The 19,668-nt window shown below is 32.3% G+C and overlaps 1 protein-coding gene across 7 annotated transcripts in view; it reads right to left on the reverse strand.

Moving 5' to 3' along the window:
- Positions 1 to 19,668, reverse strand: part of LOC129960009 (rho guanine nucleotide exchange factor 25-like) — a 575,803-nt gene that overhangs the window by 510,725 nt on the left and 45,410 nt on the right. Inside the window, exon 2 of one of the 7 annotated variants that reach the window (XM_056073002.1) lies at positions 16,086 to 16,194. The exons of the other annotated variants lie outside the window; for them this stretch is intronic. The gene's annotated coding sequence lies outside the window, so the exon portion shown is untranslated. The remainder of the gene's footprint in view (positions 1 to 16,085; positions 16,195 to 19,668) is intronic. 7 annotated transcript variants of the gene reach the window in all.

The raw sequence follows: 19,668 nt of genomic DNA on the forward strand, positions 1-19,668 counted from the left end.
ACGTGACTATTTTTTTCCCGAATATGCAAAAAAGTATTGAATCGGTAATACAGAACTGTGTCGAATGCATCCTAGTCAACCGGAAGCGTGGTAAACCTGAAGGGTTCTTGCATCCAATTCCGAAGGAAAACTTTCCTCTAAGTACTTACCATGTTGACTTTATTGGACCCTTAGTATCAACCAATAAAAATTATAATCATATTCTTACTATAATAGATGCATTTTCAAAGTTTGTTTGGTTGTATCCTGTTAAAGGTGTAACTGCAAATGATGCAATTACGAAACTGTAATTGCAGGAAGCAGTGTTCGGAAATCCTATGCGCATCATCACGGATAAAGGTTCCGCATTTACCTCCAAGGAATTTACAAACTATTGCGCGAATCAAAATATTAATCACATTCAAATCACCACAGGAATACCTCGAAGAAATGGACAAGTGGAAAGGGTTCATGGAACTCTTATCCCCCTGCTTGCCAAACTGTCCATCAATGATCCCACGAAATGGTACACTCATGTTCAAGCAGTACTACGTGTATTTAACTCTACTGCTCCACGGAGTACAAAATTTACTCCTTTCGAACTCATGATCGGTGTGCAAATGAGGCATAAAAATGACCAGAAAATTCTCGATATCCTACAGGAAGAATATGAGCAAATGATCATCGACAATCGCGAGGACATTCGCGAAGAAGCGCGACAGAATATCTTGCACCTTCAAGAAGAGAATAAAAGAGCCTACAACAAGCGCAGGAAGAAAGCTACTCAATATAATCCAGGTGACTTAGTGGCCATACAGAGGACCCAATTCGGCAGTGGTTTGAAGTTTCGCCCGAAGATTTATGGTCCCTATCGCATCACAGCGAAGAAGCCACACGAAAGGTACCTAGTGGAGAAAGTGGGAATCCACGAAGGCCCCAACCATACCTATTCAGAAACACGGCGTTGTACATGATTGTTGGTTATTTTTTTCATTTAATTTATATTAATAATTTTATATAATGGCATTTTTTTATCGTGATCATAACCTTTTCTAAAATTTTTAATGTATTACATCATTTGTCCGTAAATAAATTTACCCTACATATTATTGGTAATTAATGTTTTACTCATTTTGGAATTACTAGCTTTCGTCTCTTTTTGAGTTTTGAAATAGTAAATTGAATGTTTTAGTTATACAGCATATCTATTGTTAAAATTCTAGTGCATATTTAAATTAAATCTGCCAATAATACTATTAAAATAAGAATAAAAATCTATGTAATTCATATACAAAATTAATTTTTCAAGACATCATTATTTGTTAAAACTAAATAATTTTGCTTGTTAAAGGCATTATTATGTCATTTTCTTTTTTTAATATCAAGAAGGAAAGGAATTTTATATTGAATAAAATTTTATATTGAAAAAAAACGCAATGTTTTAAATTGTAATATGCAGGCATTCTTTTGACATCGACACACTTTATAAAAGGGGTCTTAACCTAATTATTTTCCAACTATTTTTATTCTATTTATAACTTATAATAGCTATAAATAAATAATGATATCACGATATATCGATTGGACAATATATCCCTATGATGAAGTTCGGTCATCGCCCAGTCCTAGCTGGTAGGTCCAATAGTGATCAAATCTCCATAGTAAAATATGAGCTAAAGTATATTTTTAGATGGTCCAAACTTAAAAATATTTCGGCCTGCCTTTCTGCAGAAACTCGGAAGAATGCATATATTCCTAAATACTTTTGATCACTTCGCTTTCTTCTTACATAGATTGACCGAAGTGATTATTTCTTAATATTCGCACTTAGCTTCCAAAAGTTTATCAGTTCTTTACTATCCAATTTAAACTAGGTTCCTTTTTTTTTTAATTTAAAGATTTAGTGCACCAAACTTGGACACTAATAGACTTGATGATTGCTCAAGATGTTCTTGTATACTCTGCCTGTGTTACTGAATTTAAAATTATAACTTCCAAATAAAATATTACCTGAAACACTATGCAGTAGGATAGATAATAAAATTTCATTCTCCAATAGTATTCATTTGCTCTTTCTCATGTCAGGAATTTCTTTTAATTTAGTTATATTAGTGTGTTATTTCTGAAGTTACACAAATTCCGTTTTTGAAATAGCCAAGTATTTTTTAATCGTGATCAGATAACGTGGAAGACATCTAAGCTGACACTCAATCCCCCTCCTCTACACCGTTTTGAAACAAATGTGTGGATAACATATTTAACGTATACCAGATTTATTATATCTTACGTGAAATTAAATCCACGTATTCCAAAATCCTATAAGTTTTTGTCATAGGTCATTGTACAGAGTGAAAATAACGTAATATAACTTCGAATAAAGATGTTTTTTAATCACTTTAGTTTCCGCTGCTTAAAGTAGACTTCAATTTTTAATTTTATTTATTTATTTATTTTATTTTGTAAAGACTGCAAGGGAACAATAGAAATAATTGAATCATACATCCAAAACAAAATTATATCCTTAAAATTGCAATTTTCTTAAAAGAATAGTACAAGATCATCATAATTAATGTTCGCCTATTCAGAAAGCTCGAGAGCCAGTTGTATGGATCCAAACGATAAAAAAATTCACTAATATGTTGTACATGTGATGCCTTCTGCAAAAATCGAACAAAAAGTTCATATTTTTGTCACTAGGTGGTGATGTGCCAAAATCTAAGGCGAGTTTTGCAGGCTTTTTTGTAAAAAGCAAAATAAAGGAAAATTTATCTCACAATTGATAAAATCAAAGGTTTTCAGATTCACTCTATCAATTTCAGTCAATCCAGACGAAATGCACAAAATTACAAAATTTAAATAAGCGCTTCAAGAAGATCACTTTTTATCAAAATATTCGATTAGCTATGTAGAAATGGTATTGATATCACAAAAACCCTGAAATACGCTTCAAATCAATTGGCGATTTAAAATAAGCTAACAAAGTGAGTCCGTGATTCCTTGATACTGGACGAGTTTCTTGTTTCTCAAAAATAATAGAATTTGCGCCTTTTGTAAAGTATTGGAATTCTTCCTGAAAGATAACGGAAACAAACGAACATTTCTAGCGTTGAAGATATTGCTATAGCTGCTGTCGATTAAGCAAACCATTCAGCATATGGTAATGCAAATGTGCCTGCTATTGCAAATGAAGTCGACATGTCGATTTCCATGGTGAGAAAAGTGAAGCATCTAATTTTGCGCTACCATCCATATAAGATTAAGAGTGTGCAACAGCAAATACAGGGTGATAAAGAAACTTGGCTGACATTTGCACTACATTTTTTTTCACGTACGATAGTGAATTATTCTGGACACTGGAATATTTTGTGGAGCAATTAAGCGCATTTAAGCAGACAAATGAACTCACAGAACGGTCGGATTTGAAAGAAGGAGAATCGTCATGTTATTCAAGAAATTCCACGGCATGCAGCTAAAGTGACAGTGTAGTGCGGTTTTACAGATACGTTTATGATAGAGAAATATTTTTTTTTTTTTTTTTGAGGAGTCAACACTCACAGAACCCATTACATGTTCTGTAAATGCGGAGAAAATATCTCAATATGTTTTCAAGTTTTGTGATTCCCATGTTACAACAGCGAGACTCCCTTCAAAATCCCATTTTTGTGCAAGTTGGTGCACCACCTGACATTACACAAACAGTTCAGGTTTTCTTACAACGGCATATACGCCCACGACCGTATGATAAGTCGTTATCTTCAAATAATCTGGCAATCATGATCGACTGAACTTACACCATACGACTTTTGATGTCAGACGATCTCTGATATCTCAATAATAGTATTACATTCACTCAATTCCAAAGGATAGTTTACGCTATGCAGTAAAAAGCACAGTTCTGTGAATGGGATGCGTGATTGCAAATAATGGAGGGTTCATTGAGCATACGTAATGCTGTTTCTCTTTATTTCACCGCTGCCGACGCTGTTGACGTAAATTAAATCACATGAAATTATCTCCCTTTTTCTGTATTGTTTTGTATTCGGAGCCATACATTCTGCTTTATAGCTTTCTGAATTAGAAACATTTTTTACCAACTATGAAATTAATTTTCCTTTATTTTGTATTTGACAAAAAATCTGCAAAAATCGCCTTAGATATTGGCGCAACGAAACCTATTGTCGAAAATACAAACTAATTGTGTGTGTTTTCAATTTTTACAGAGGGCAGATATGACATGTTCTACATACTAATAAAATTTTGTTTCAATTGAAACGATAGAGCTGACTCTAGAGTCCTCTGAATAAGTGAGCTTTAATTATAACAACCTGTCATATAAGTGTGGAAAGTAGTCTTCAAGAGAAGAGTGTTTTGTGCTACCTTTGAGCTATATTTTGCATACAATGGGTATGAAGATGATATATGATTATATATATAGTAAGTAGATGGTGAATGTTTATTTTACAAGATCAGAGGAATGAGCTCAATATAGAAAATGAAGATAACATCTTTCTTTCCAGAATTCATATTTGAAAGTCTGGAAATTCCCCAAACTTTAAAAAGATTGGAAAGATACCCAAAAAGTAAAGAAAGTCGAAAAATCAAAGAAAGAAAAGGGAAATCGTCGTTTCTTCGTCATATTTTTCAAAAATTAGGTTTTTAGTAATTCTGAATTTCTTAAATTTGTAGCAAATGAATAGGAATAAGCAAATAGAAAGGTTGTTTGCTGCTAACTCGAAACAGAACGAAAAATAGAAAAACAAAGAAACGTAATGGTAAACAGAGAACAAGAATTTTAAATAAAAGAATAAGCGGTGTAAGAAAAGCACCTGTAACATTTATTCCTTTCCAGTTCAGTGATTAGGTGTCACCAAAGTAATTTCTTTTTATTAGCATTTCTGTTTTCAGTTTTGAATAAAGAGATACAAGATTACTAAAAAAGTCATTGACAGATTGTTGACATTTATATTGATTTTTAAGATGTTTAGTTGGTTAATATTGGTAACAACACAGTTATAGAAGACTTAAAAGTCATTTGATTTATTTTTAAGGCATTCTATTTTTTAAATGTTTGGTGGTCATCAATCTAGATAGACAAGATAATAGATTAACTTCTCATTATAAGTGAACTAGAGGTATTGGAAATGGTGTTGCATATTTTATAGTTGTTAAATTTAACTTCCCATTTTGAAAGTTATATAGGATTTATGGGTGTAGATCTCATAATTAGCTGATGATAAAAATGACACCTAAACAAACACCCTTTCTCCAAATATTCGCTCTTCACCAATCCTAAAGCATTCAATGCTCCACACAGATTTAATATGTAGCTCTATTTATCTAGAATGTATTCTCCATCAAATTAGTTTTCGAATGTAATACAAATTAGTTTACTCCAACTGAGCAATACATTAGTATTGCTCAGTTGGAGTAAACATACATACATGAAAAATGATGTTTGAAAACACACTTTTATTGGTCTATTGATAAGTAAATTATATTATTTATAATTATGAATCATAAATAGCCTCTTTTAACATGCTGGTTCATCAGAACTGCAAATGAAAGTAATTTTCAGTTTATCTCACTAAGTTTTCTTTCTATACAATTCAAGCATTTCTGCTGCTACTGAAAAAATAATCAAGAATTAAAATACTAAAATCTCGTCAATAGAGTGTTACAATAGCATTTTACTTAAACAATGTCTGCACTTCACAGTTTATTATAGCATTTAATTTCTTCAATAATGGAGTGATTTTTAGAATTTTTGCTTCTCTATTGTTAATTTACTAAATGTTCGTTTCTTTTATCCTTTAAAATAGAAAATAAAATATTAATTCATTTCACATAATAAATTATTGTAGTTTTCAATAATTCCCAAATTCGAATCAGAAGTCCCATATCATGGAAAATTAATTCAATGCTTGAATAATTTCTTTTTATTTTAAAAGTGTCAATGACAGATTCGCTTTAATATGCAAGTAGAATCTTAACTCGATTCATAAATTAAACTATTAGAAATAAAGTGGCTTGAATAATATTTAAGATTTCAAAAATTCAAAATTAAATTAAATTAACTTCAAAATCTGTAAAAATGAATTATAAAAATAATGGGATTTCTGCACATGTATGGAAAAATTTTAGAAAAGAGTTTGCAATTTTCAGACAAGCGCAATTCTTTTATGAATTTTAATAAAAGGACAAATAAAAAACCATTCCATATAAATTATTATTAACACAAATTTACAGATCAAATAATCAACATACAAACAAAAAAATATGCTTTTGAATGTTAATTCCCTTTCCGGTTATTCTAATAATATTTACGTGTATTGCGAAAGTCGTATTTTGAAACTGCAGATTAAATAGTAAAAAAGGATTGCATAAAAGACAATTATAAATCGGAAAAATAATTATTAAAACTATCATTTTCTAAGAAATAAAATAAAATAATTTAATAAAAATATATTAAGAAATTTAAATGAGACACATGAGAATCACTCAAAGTGTTAAAAAATACATATTTCAATATAAAAATTGCATGAAAAAAAAATAGAAAAGTAAAGTATAAGAAAATATTTTAAAACTGGACGTGACAGTATAAAAAAGAGAGCAATACATATTTTAATAACATAATCTAAAATAAATCTGAGAAACAAACATCTATTATTTTACCAACACATATTTTTATTAGCATCGAGCTTTAGATCAAGTTCGATTAACGTTAAAATTATATAGTTATCAAATGACTATTTAACCAGCCTACAAAAAATAATCTTTATTATAAATACAAAATAAAATAATTTAATAATACATAATGGAATTCAAAGTAAGAAATTTTTAAAGGTATACATTTCTGAAAATTATTTATTTTTGAAGATATGAATGCACATACTATTAAAAAGCATATGAATTAAAATGTAAAGAAATTTTGATGCCTATTCTACTCTTATAAAATTTAAAATCAATAAAATAAAAATAAAGGTTCACTAGCAAATAATCTCTTCCCCGAAACGATCTCAATGCAACAGAGAAATATTTCAGAGACTGATCCTCAAAGATCACGAAAGTATGACTAGTATCGCAATTTAGATAGTTATTAAATGGTGGTTGAAATAACCAACTACTAAATAATATTTATCATAAATACAAAATAAAATAATTTAATAGTAAATATATTATAAAATTCAAAGGAAACATTTTTTTAAAGTAACGAAGAAATACCAAAATTATGTGCTTGAAACTACAAATGCTCGTGTTAGAAAGGCATTTGCATTCAAAAGAAGAGAAAAGATATAGCGTCAATTCTAATCATACACAACCTGAAATCAAAATAAAACGGGTTCATCAATAAATATTTTCCTTCCCAAATTTGTTCGGTTGGGTTGCCTCAAAATCCAATCGAGAGCTGTAAAGGTTCAGTTAGCTGAAAAATTTCGAAATGGCGGTAGTGCGCATTGGACGGAATTGAATATTAGCTGATGATCATATTTTATTATAGGGGATGCATTTGCTTGCGTATTGGCATGGGTTGAAACTGGTCTCGAAAATGTGAGATAAAATAAAGCTGTCTCAAATGGGGAAAATGAATATTCGTTCTGCACTTGTTCTCTTGAATGTCTGTGGTGAGCGAAATATTTTTCCGGAATTGTATTCGAAAACTGGCAAATGAATTCTATGATGTGCTGAAATTTATTGATTGGTAATATTAGATTTGTGATTTTTGTTATATATAACTATGTTGGTTGAAAAAATATCCTCGTAGAAAAATCATGGTGATTTGTGAATTCGCTGTCGTTACTTTGCAACTTCAAAGATGCCCAACATGACGGTTTTTTGAAACAGTTGACCAATTACCACGAGTGGAGATGACATCTTAAAATAAAGCTATTTAAGGTTAGATAAAGGAGAAAGAATATCTCTTATTCTGCCTTTGACTGTTGTCAAAAGTATACGTTTTCTTCAGAAGCGATATTCTATTTCGTATCAAAGAAACTAATTTTTACCTAATCCTGCCCAAAGAAGAAGAAGTGCGGGTGCACAGAGCGCAGAATAGTTACCGCCTGCGATTTTGGAACATATCAAATGCTTTAAGGAGCTACTACGGTTCCGGAATGAGGGAAAAAACATAGACTGAAGGATTATAAAATCACGACGAATAGCGAGAGTAGCGCAGATATAGGTAGCATTTTTCAGGAAATCGAAATAACAATACAGGAAAGAGAAAGACGTTAAGAGAGAAGAAAGACAAGGAAGTGAAAGCAGAATAAAATCCCAAGAAGTAGCAAAACTATAATAGAGAATTGAGCAGATCAGAGATGAACTGACCGAGTTAGAAGAATGTCCCTTGCATAATGAGTGTACATAGCAAACAAAATAAAAATTAGAAGCAAAAGAAAAGCATCAAAAAAAGCAGTCAAGAAGAAACTCAAATAATGAAGAGAATGGAGCACAGCAAGATGAGGACGGATTCCAGACAGTTACCCCTCGAGAAGAGCGGGGGGAAAAAAGATTTACGGAAAACGAAATTGAAGTGGAAACGATAAGAATATTCTGAAATCTGCTGAATTTCGCTGCAACTCCCCTAGAAACAAGCACGAAACCAGCGGTGGTTAATCTCAAGCTATTAGAGGACTACAACATCACCTTCATTACCTAAAAAGAAGGTTCACAGAAATCGAAAACCTAATTAGAAATTATTTGATCAACATACAGTTACGTTGATCAGCAGCAGAAGATGACAAAGAAAACATTCTACAATACCTGAACAGCAACAAAAACTAACACCTGATATCCAGGAAGGAGAAAAATACATCAAGAAAATATATCGGATATCTGAGAAAATACATGATATCGGAGAAAAATACATCAAGAAAAATTTAAAAAGGACTTCCGTCAGCACAGACAGAAGATAAATATATCAGAAATTAAAAGAAAGGAATTTCCAGGTTATGAGAATCTCGTAACTTTGAAATTTCAAAGAAAATACCAGGCATCCATCTTTCTTCACTATGCATTCCATCAACTGAAATGAAGAAAAACGAAAATAGAAAATTACAAAGTGAAGTCATTTCGTAATCTAAAAATTCAAGTTGAAAATTACAGTAGAAAAAGATCATCGACGGATTAGCTATCAATTGTTCTCACTTCCATCACTTATTAAGAAATGGCAAGTTCAATCGAAGATGCATGAAACGTTTAAATCAACATCAGACTAAGGAATGTGTAATAAAAGAAAGGGCACAAGAACTCGTGTGCACCAACTCAAAGAATAAGGACGCATCGCCTCTTCCAAAGGCTGCAAACAATATCTGAAGTTACAGAGAATCAAAGGAAAAGCCACTTACGCACGAGCCACCAGGAAGAAAACTGCAAGGGGGAAAAAAGATGAATGCTAACCATGAAATCTTAATACCAGAACAGAATAGCTTACATGTGATGAGAATAATCTGTACAAATACTCAAAGAAGTCAAAGGGATCTTGGAAGAATTCCAAAAACTCATTGAAGCAGCAAAAAAAGAAGAAAAATATTAAGAAAGAACATATCTTGCTTGGCTGTCTACGCTAAAGCACAATCCTCTTCCTAATTTTTTTTCAGGACAAAACCAAACTATGCCATGAAAATGTTCCTGGTCTCGCACAGGAAAGCTGCCCCGCAACCTGTTACTTGATTGGACTACACCTCCTCTCTTCCTCACATCTTGTAAACTTCACGCAAAAGTAATTTGCTTAATTTTTTTCCCATTTTACCCAGATCCACTTACTTCAGCACATTACTCGCACAGCTCTTCAATTTATGCTTACCGGTTATTACCTCCCTTTCGAGGCTCATGCTTCTTGTAAAATACCTATTTTTTTACTCTTCCACTACTAACCCGGCCCAATGCGGCAATGTAATTTCTCTACTAATGATCTGTTTTGGAGCCTTTTTCAAACGATGCACGATCTAAAGCAAATTACTTCTAAGGATGTCCTCGCTTTACATCTTGAATTCCTCATTTGAAAAAGAAAGCGACCCATTAGTACAGAACTTGCACGATTGAGTTAATAGAGAGAAGATTAAAGAAGAGTTTTTTGAATTTGTTCTGGAGATGGGAGTCATTGCCTTAGCATAGAAAGGATCTCCCTTCCCGGTATTGTTTGGACGATAGCGGTTGCCAAGAGGGGATATGTGTAACAACATGGACTTTAGGATACTAAGTGGCCTAAATAAGAGATAAAGAAGAAATAGTTTAAGAATGATGACTGATACTTCAGTTAATAAGTGATGCTATTTTAATTTTAGTCCTTTTTGCACAGATGCTACATTAATATGCTACCCTATACAACAAAAATATAGGGAAATGAAGAGATGTACTAAAACGAAAGATGTACAGAGGAGAATTTTTTTGCACAATGAATCTAAAGTGGATGATTTATTATATGTGATAAAACATGTGTCACATGCCAAAATGCTGAATTAGTTCAAGATGCATTATTAGATACATTTTCATCTATTTATTTTATCATTTAGAGATTGTGTAAATGAAAACCTTAAATTTCAATTGAGTTCAATTTTGATATGCATGCGATTTTAATTTGAATACAACTGCTGTTTAACCAACAATCTAAATGTTTTAATAAATGCTCAGTTCTATTTCTGTCCTTTTCGTCAGTATTTCTTTCGCACAGTCATTTTTCCCATAGGACTGCTCTGTTAGCTTTAGATAAAAGAAATCCTTCAGTTACAGTCAACGTTAACTGCGTCAAGAAAATCAATCGTCACTACGAGATCTAACTAATGTTTCCTCAAAATAAGATTTTTAAGCATTAACTTTAAAATTACGACACTTTCTTTTCCATTCTCCTTATCCCTTAAAGCGGTAAGTAAGTTATCCCTATTCACAACCAACTGGAGTGGTCTCTCCGAAACTTCCTCGCATACTCTCTAATAAATCTACTTGTGTTTTATTAACCACATACCATTGGCGAACAATATTTACGAAAGAGCCTAACAGCATGCGACTCTTGGCGATTAGTCGCTGGAATGTGGTTAATATACAAATATTAAAATACCGAATACGTATTATGAACGTCCTTTTTCCTACCAGCTGAAAAATTGACACAAAACTACAATTGTAGTCATAAGATAGTATATCAAATTTCATAGATTGATTTAATTCATTGTGTTTGTGAATTATAGCGTTTACATTCTTGTGTAGATACAAACTTACAGAAGGCCAATAATTATGCAGATATGGTTCAAAATTTCATAAAGTAAATCGAATTTCATTTACGAATTTTTTTTTAAATTATCATGTTTATATGTGTACAAAAGGACTGATCAACAGAAGGTCACTAGATCACAGATTTGGTTCCAAACTAAATATGTATCTACAATTTAGACAGGATATCTGCACGTCAAATTTTATTTATCTAGCTCTCTTCATTTTGTAATTGCTATGTTTATATTCGGACAGCCAAACACAGACTTCCTTTGAATAGATTTCGTTCAAAATTTTACAGAAATCTACAAATGTAGTGTAAAGATCATATACAAAATTTCATGCATCTAGAATAAAGCGTTTTTGAGTTATTGTATTCAAAGACAGACATAATTTCAAAAATATTTTTCTTGGGGGCGGGGGGGCTCAGGAAGATCTGAAATACGTAGATTCGTCAAAATCTTTAGTCCGAATTTTTGACATTGACAATACTTTCTCTCTCGGCACTTTTTACTTGACAAAGAGTATTTGCACAAAGTTTTCGTTCAACTGAGTTATTATTTATATAGAAAGCACGTGTTAGAACAAATGTGAGCATACGTTTCGTTATGTTACCATGTGTGTTCTTCACTGTAGATAGAATTCTCGCATTGTGATGTCTTAGAAACACTCATGCCAATTTTTCTTTCTTTCCCAGTAAAGATTCAATCATTATGTCCCTTTTAAATAGAAGTGTGCAAATCACAAAACGTGTCCAATTACGCATTATCATCATATCCTACAGATGAGTATCAAAATAATAGCAACACCACAAACGAATAAAAGATCTTTATTTATAAAAACTAACGCCATCTTTGGCACGCAATACAGCTTGGATTTGGTATGGTATATTCTTTTATCTTGAATACAGAATGTGATAGATTGATTGGTTGTTGAGGTTTTTTAGAGCAAAAGCCAAATTTGAACATACTGAGCCAAGCATATCCTATTGTATAAAACTTGAAATATAATGTGATAGGTATCCGTAACCTATTTTTACATGGAGCAATCATCAAATATCAGCCATATTTAGGTGTTATCTTGAAATGGGATATAATATATTTGTTTCGTATTACAGGACTTTTCATTTTAATTTCGCATTTGTTTAACAGGTGAAGTATTGGGATGGTGCCTTATGATGATATATTTGACTAAGAATTTTTGAAGCTTTTGGAATATCACTAAAACAAAAATTGAAAAGACAAGATTATTTCATAAATCGATTTTTATTATAAATTAAGTTTAAGGGATAAATAATAAAATATGCGCAAGTAAATTTTTGAAATGCATTACGAAGAGTCATGTAATCCTGCATACAAAGAATTAAAAAAAAATAATCCTTTTTAGTAAAAAATTATAGCAATGTTCAAGCACTCTGCTCATCTGCTTTGAATCTAAAATTTGAATGAGATTTTTTTTTTTTTTTGATGAAAACAACAACTCTTTTTAATTGTATTAATGATATAACAGAAGTTTAGAATTAAATAATGTTTTACATCTGTAACCGAAGATATATACTTTAAGTTCTGTTGTTCGAATGACATTTCAAACTTAATTTATTAATGAATTAGTGCAAAGCTTTTACCATTAATTTGAAAAGTTATTTCGTATGTTTAAAAACAAAAGAATATGGAAAAATGGCTTGAATGCAAATATATCTGAAAACCAAAGAGGTTTTATCATATTTCTTATATTTATGAATGGGTAGTGTAATGGATGATCCCTTAATCGCAGAAACATAACTATTTCCGGACGCTGGAGTTTAGGACTTTAGTTTCCTTGCTTCAAAATAAGAAATCATATTTTTAATTTGCATGAAAATTGTTTCCTTTTCCATGCGAAACATTTTCGAGAAAATGAAGTGGGGTTTACTTTACAGTTTAGACACTTTTCTTTACTAGAGAAAGCAGTACTTTCATGCCCGATTTCTGCACAGCGAGTGCAAGTCAATGTCCAGAGGCAAGAAGTTTTTGCATGACCGAAACGTTGGCAGTTGAAGCAACGGAGGGAGTTTGTTGTGTACGCTCTGACAGGAAGATGCATATAACCATCTTTTATGTTTTCTTGTAATTTGGTAGAATTGAAAATTAATATTAGATGCTTCGTATTTAGAAGCTAGCCATCTCTCCGAATAGAAATTCGTGGCGCATGGGTATTCCCTGTATACTTAACTGTGAAGTTATTTTTTTTTTAGTAATTTCGTTCAATGATTCTCCTCTGAAAGAATTCAAAGTGGTATGTGGACTAACAGGAACTGGTAACTTTGAGAGAAATTTGATATTTAAAATTCATGTTGCCTGTTTTTGGGAGCCGACTTCAACCAGCAGATCGCCAGATCGAAGTTTCTTGATGGATTTTACTTCACCGAATGAACCAGAAATTACTTTTTCTACTAGGAATGATGATACACCATGGAATGTTTCTAACTTGTTGAATCTGTATGAATTATATAAGAGGGTGTAAAATTATTTGATTTCGAGGAATCAATATTTAGAGAATTATTTGGCTCAATTTGTTTCCCACTTAAGGGAGCACGAATTTGCCCATACGACATTGACAGTAATTCGAACCCGACGGCATCTTACCGGCTCTGGAGTTTGCGACTCCCGGGGACAGTGCCCATGAAGTGAACCCTTCGCTTGATCCCTAGCTGACTAAACACTAGGGTGGCTTGCTACTGGCTGATTTATACACCACAGGGTTAATGTCTGTTTAATGGATCTTCACGTACGTCCAACACGTGACGTACGTGAAGTACTCTCGCTTGCCGTCTGGCGAAAGAAAAACTAAAGCCAAAAGCAGAAGACAGAGAGGAGAGTAAATTGAAAGAAGGCCAGACACTAGGGTACCTCGGGGTCGTGAAGCTCGTCACACCTGAAGAAGATGTGCCCCTGTGGGAGATACCATGTTGAAAGCGAATATTGTAGTATGTGAAAATATGACAGGGTTTTGTAGAACTCTTAACAAAAATTGAGTAAAATAGTGATAAACAATAAAAAAATATCCACGTTAGCAAGAACTATTTTCTTCTAACGTAAACATTCGATTCCCTTGCTTATCATCTTTGTTTCATCTTTAGTAAGCCGACATTTAGTAATCGCACAAAAAGCACAACAACAGTAATAAAAATTTTAATTTCAATCAAATTCCATCCTTTGACATATCTGCTTTCATTTTCGAAAGCTAGTATTAACGCAAAAGGAATAACGATTTAAACTCTAAGTAAGATTCTGTTATATATTGAAAAAAAATTAATGGCACGCTTTAACTTATTGGATTGCATCGTCATAATACCTATATATAGATAAATGTTTTCAAAAATTGATATCGAAAAAGTGATTTTTTCAAAATAATGGTCTTTTTAGATAAATCGAAAATCAGCACAAGGCGACGCATGTATTGAATCAAAATTTGCTTAAATTAATCCATTAACTGGTAATTAAATCCAGAAAAAAAAACATATTGGAATGTAATCGAGAAAATACAAGTATATAAATATACATTTCTATTGCATTAAGAAGCGAGTGAAAATAGATTGTAAAATTCAGCCTTTAGAAACATGAAACACTTCAAGTTAAATAAAAATAAATAATTTTAATATAAAAGTGAATATATTATTGAATCAGAATAAATAGCAGAATAATACCTTTATTTCAAGAAGTAAAAAATATCAAAAAATGCAAGTCAACAGTTTTAAAGTTTTAATAATATTCTGTTCGCACACACAAAAAATTAAAGGACCATTCACTTTTTTTTCAAGATATTCATATATTTCATCATTTTTTATTTAAAGCAAATTAGGAAGATTTTCTATATAATTCTATGAAAATACAACCTATATAATTCTAGAAAATTGAGGTTTAAAACTTATTTATTTACTTAGGAAATAAAAGGATGCTTCTGCTAAAACAGCTTCTCCTGGAATTTAGAAAGTGGTGCCGAAACATTTCATCCAATCTTTCTCATTTCTTCACAAAAGCATTCTCTTGATCTTGAATCGTCAGTGGAGCCTAGGCTGAATGATAACCCATCTCCATACATTTCCAATACATGTTCATTCATATCAGGTGGATATGTTGGTCATTCCATATGCTCGATATCTGTTCCAAACGCCAACCCTCAACAAAACGAGTTTCATAGTACTCAACGTTGTCGTCCATTAAATTAATGTATTGTCAGTGGTTTCAGCTTACATTAAAACAAAAGCTTTATAAATATCATCCCTCAAAATTTATGGATCAAATTACCATGCTGAATAATATGTAGTTCTGTACATCTACTTCAATTTATTCTTCTCTGAACCATAAGCCCGCAGCTCAAATTTTGAGACCTCTCAAACTTAAAAATTGGATAGTTTCTTATGCCTTTCACCTCCTCTGAAAATACGATGATTAAGTGGCTCTAAACAGACTTGACACGTCTGAAATCTACTTGATACTATTCTGTGATGTTTAATTTCTCCTTGATTCATGCAAACAAAAGATCTACATGCAAATAAATTATGCTGTGCCGTTTCATTTGACTTATTCTGTACACCAGAAAGGATATATAATGAGAAATGATGTAATATGATCTTCTCGAAGCATCTCAAGTAGCTCGAAATCTGTTCCAAACTCAATAAATTAAGCCTGAAATGCACAAAAGAAATTTTACACATGTCTTTGTAATCAATCCTTTCCAGCTGATGAAATGCTAGATTGATTTTGGTTGGTTTGGATTAAAACTCATTGATATTCAGTATGAAATGATCAATCAATTTTCTTTTAACTTGCTAATACTTAACACAAAGGCAATACGGCACATATGATTCGCAATTAAAATAAAAATTGACAGCAATTAGGAATTTCTATTTTAAAAGTTATTACCCATATCTGTCTTTTGCAAGATTCTCCCTCGAGAAGCTGAATGGAGAGGTTGTCACCGAAAAGCTCTCTTAAGTCCTCGTCCTTTAGGTTTAGGTTTAAGTTAGTAAATCTTTCAAGGGAGAAAAAAAGTATATTTCAGCGAATTTTTAATCAATATAGCATATTAATACATCAAATAGTGTTGAAAAAAGTGCACTATAATATCAACAAGTGTGCTTGTGCAATTAATCCAAATTGTTTTTCTTTTCTTCAATATACTTCCTCATAAAGTGTGGAATGAATAGCATCGATAAAATGTCTGGCTAAGCTCCACAAGGTAAATGGGTTAAGTGTTTCCCTGCTACTATATTTTAATAATGCTCTTTCTGCCGTGCAAGTTGATATAAATAATATTTTTTACTTTCTAGTATTTTTAATGCATTTTTAATTTTTAGGTTTATCGGATCTGAGACAAGCAGATACCTTTTTATCCTCATTTTAACTTATCGTCATTGACTCACTCAATTACAAATTTGCTTGTATCTTTAAATGGCTGATAACAGGTACTTTTGCGATAGTTTTAAGATTTAATATATAAAAAATAAGTGTTCCTTTAAAATAAATATTTTACTAAAAGTAAACAACAACAAAAAACAACATTATATTTTGGCAATTAAAAAAAAAGAAATTAAGGTCGAATACACACTCATATAACCTTACAAATTCTAATAGCATCAATTTAAATTTTTATAGAGAAAATTTGCAAACGATTTGTAATCGTATAATGTAATTTCCATGATTGCATGATTTTTAAAAATATTTATCTAAAAAGCAACCTTTACTAAATATTTTCCTAACTATTGGATTCTGATTTATAAATAAGGATCGGCTCGTTTCATCATCCGAGAAAGAATTGGATAGATAGCATTCTTTTTAAATCCAATTATCATTTCATTATAACTGTTTATTATTTTTCACACAAATTAAAATGATTTTATGTCATTGCATGTTTTTCTGTGTTATTTAGAAGCTGTATTATATTTTACAGAGGCGATTAAATCATCATTAATTGTATTTTTGTAAACAAAGAAATGGGACAAGGAAAATGTAAGGCACGCCAATTTTGACAACCCCGCTCACCACTGATAGCAACCCCGCTGGCCTCTCCTCTCCCACTCTCCGTGGGAGAGGAGAGCGGGGGTGAAGACACAGATCGGTCTGAAACCGCGGAGGAGAATCGTGCTCTGTTAGTGTTTGTGTTTACGTATTTTTATGTTTCATTTTTGTGCTGTGTCCCGTATCAATATGCGAATAAAAAATTGGGACTAATTTGGAAGTGATCACTGTCTTTACCGCTCACACCAAAGAAATCCCACACAAAAAGGGGTTTTACAGAAAAATAAAAATTGTGTAATATGAACTTTAACACTAAATTTTTTAGCTAAAAACTTACGATTTTAGAAAGTTTTAACAAATGAATTTTCCACTTTATTGCTGCAAAGAGATGTCAAAATACTATTCAAATTCTCTTCACTGTAGTAAAAAAATATAAAATCTACTACTCTCCCCCTCATATAGTGTTTCAATCAATAATGTATTTAGATAAACAATTACCTTTCTATAGCAGCTCATACATGATCAAATGTGTTAAATTTTTAAAAGCATAAAGCTAAATATCAAAATTTGGCAAACCATATAATAATAATAATAACCCCCCATACTGATGTATTAATTTTTTCTTCCAAAACGTTTACTCTAAAAGCCTCGTTATATGTTATTTTTAAAATTTCAAGGTTATTTTTTTTTTCCACACATTTAGGATATCTTTGCATTAATAAGCAGTCTCTAACACAGCAGAAGTCCTTTGATGGTATAAACAACTCGATTTTGTTACAATCATCGGTGGGTCCCAATATGTTCTACCACAAACCAATGAATACATGTTGACCAAAGAACTATTTCTTAAACTGAGAGAAGTAGTCAATAACGAACCCAAAATACAAAAAGGGGACAAATTCCAGAAATACTTAAAACTTTCCCTACTACAGGCAGCCAAAATATTCTCGATGTTTTGGATATTGGAATGCCGACGAAAAGGTCAGAAGCGGAAGCATTTACTTAAACTGATAATATTGAACAGTTCACAGGTCCAATCATCCCAGCCAGTTAATAAACATTAAAAAAGTCCTTTCCAAGCAGAAATGGCAAGGAAAAGACATAAAACCACGGTCACAATTATAATATATCCAAAAGAAGAAAACCCGAGTACAAATGTAGAGGACCTCCTTAAAAAGGAACTGCAACAGACAGAAAACTAGGGTGATAATAAAGTCGGTTCCATGAATTCAGAAAGGAAGGCAGCTTATCACATGCAAGAGGGAAGAGGACTAACAGAAGCTTACGGAATCCCTAAAAGAAAAAGAAGCTATAACTGAAAATATAGCAACTAAAAGGCCTGAGGCATTATGATATATAATGTACCCAAAAACGTACAAATGGAAGATGATTAAAAGGCTATTCATGCACATACAGAAAATCCAAACTATCTAAAACTCCGCTTGAAAATAAGAGGCACAAGAGAGTGCTACTCCCGCCTCATCATCAAAGCTCCTAGCAAGAAATTTCATCGTCTTAAAAACTTGAGAATGAAGGCTATTAATTGGACAATGTTTCATTGCAAAGGATTTCATCATAAACGTCGCTCAACCTGCCAGATCTTCACCCATACAGTCAACTCCGGCCTTTTTGACACCTTTTTCTGTGGTCGCTATAGATGATACCACACCTGGAAGTGGATGTCTAGTGAGTACTTCTGTATAAACTTATCAGAATCGAACAGACTCAATGGCACGAATCTACACATCAACCATATGCCCATAGACCCACAAAACCCCTGTTATCAAAAAGCGTTAGTAGCATTTAAACGGACCAAGACTATTGATGGCAACCAACATGACTCTGAATCCGTCCTTCTCCACCAACAAAAAATTCAATATTCTCCAAATTAACGTCGGTAGAGCTAAACCAGCAACCACTCACCTGCACCCTGCTGTGGTAAAATTGAAAACGGACATTCTCTTGGTACAAAAACCATATGAGTGTAACTACAATAAATAAGGTTTGCAGATATCTTGGAATATTTTCACATCCACATCAAATAAAGCTGAATTTTTATTCCCGAAACCATCCATAAAGCAATTGCAATAGCTAAATTGGGAAATACGGTGGCAGTCAACCTCTACACTATAAGTCCATAATATTCACTGCGGACAATTCATCTCTAATAGCGAATATCGATGAAACTTTACAAGAAATCCAGGATATTATTAGAATACTACTAAATGAAAACATTCTGATAGGAGCCTATTTGAATGGCCACAATCCTCTTTGCTGATATCATCGCACCAACACCAGGAAAGTTGAATATTGGATTTCCTACTGGCTAATAACCTTTATATCAACAATGCATCAGATGCCCCACCTACCTTTACAAGAAATACAGATGTGGATTGGCCCGATTTGATATTCTGCTCCCAGGAAAGGATCACGAAGGTAGCCAATTGGGAAGCTCTCGATGAACCGTCCTTTAGTGATTGTCACTTTA

Source organism: Argiope bruennichi, chromosome X2 (assembly GCF_947563725.1).
Source record: "Argiope bruennichi chromosome X2, qqArgBrue1.1, whole genome shotgun sequence".
Taxonomy (NCBI): domain Eukaryota; kingdom Metazoa; phylum Arthropoda; class Arachnida; order Araneae; family Araneidae; genus Argiope; species Argiope bruennichi.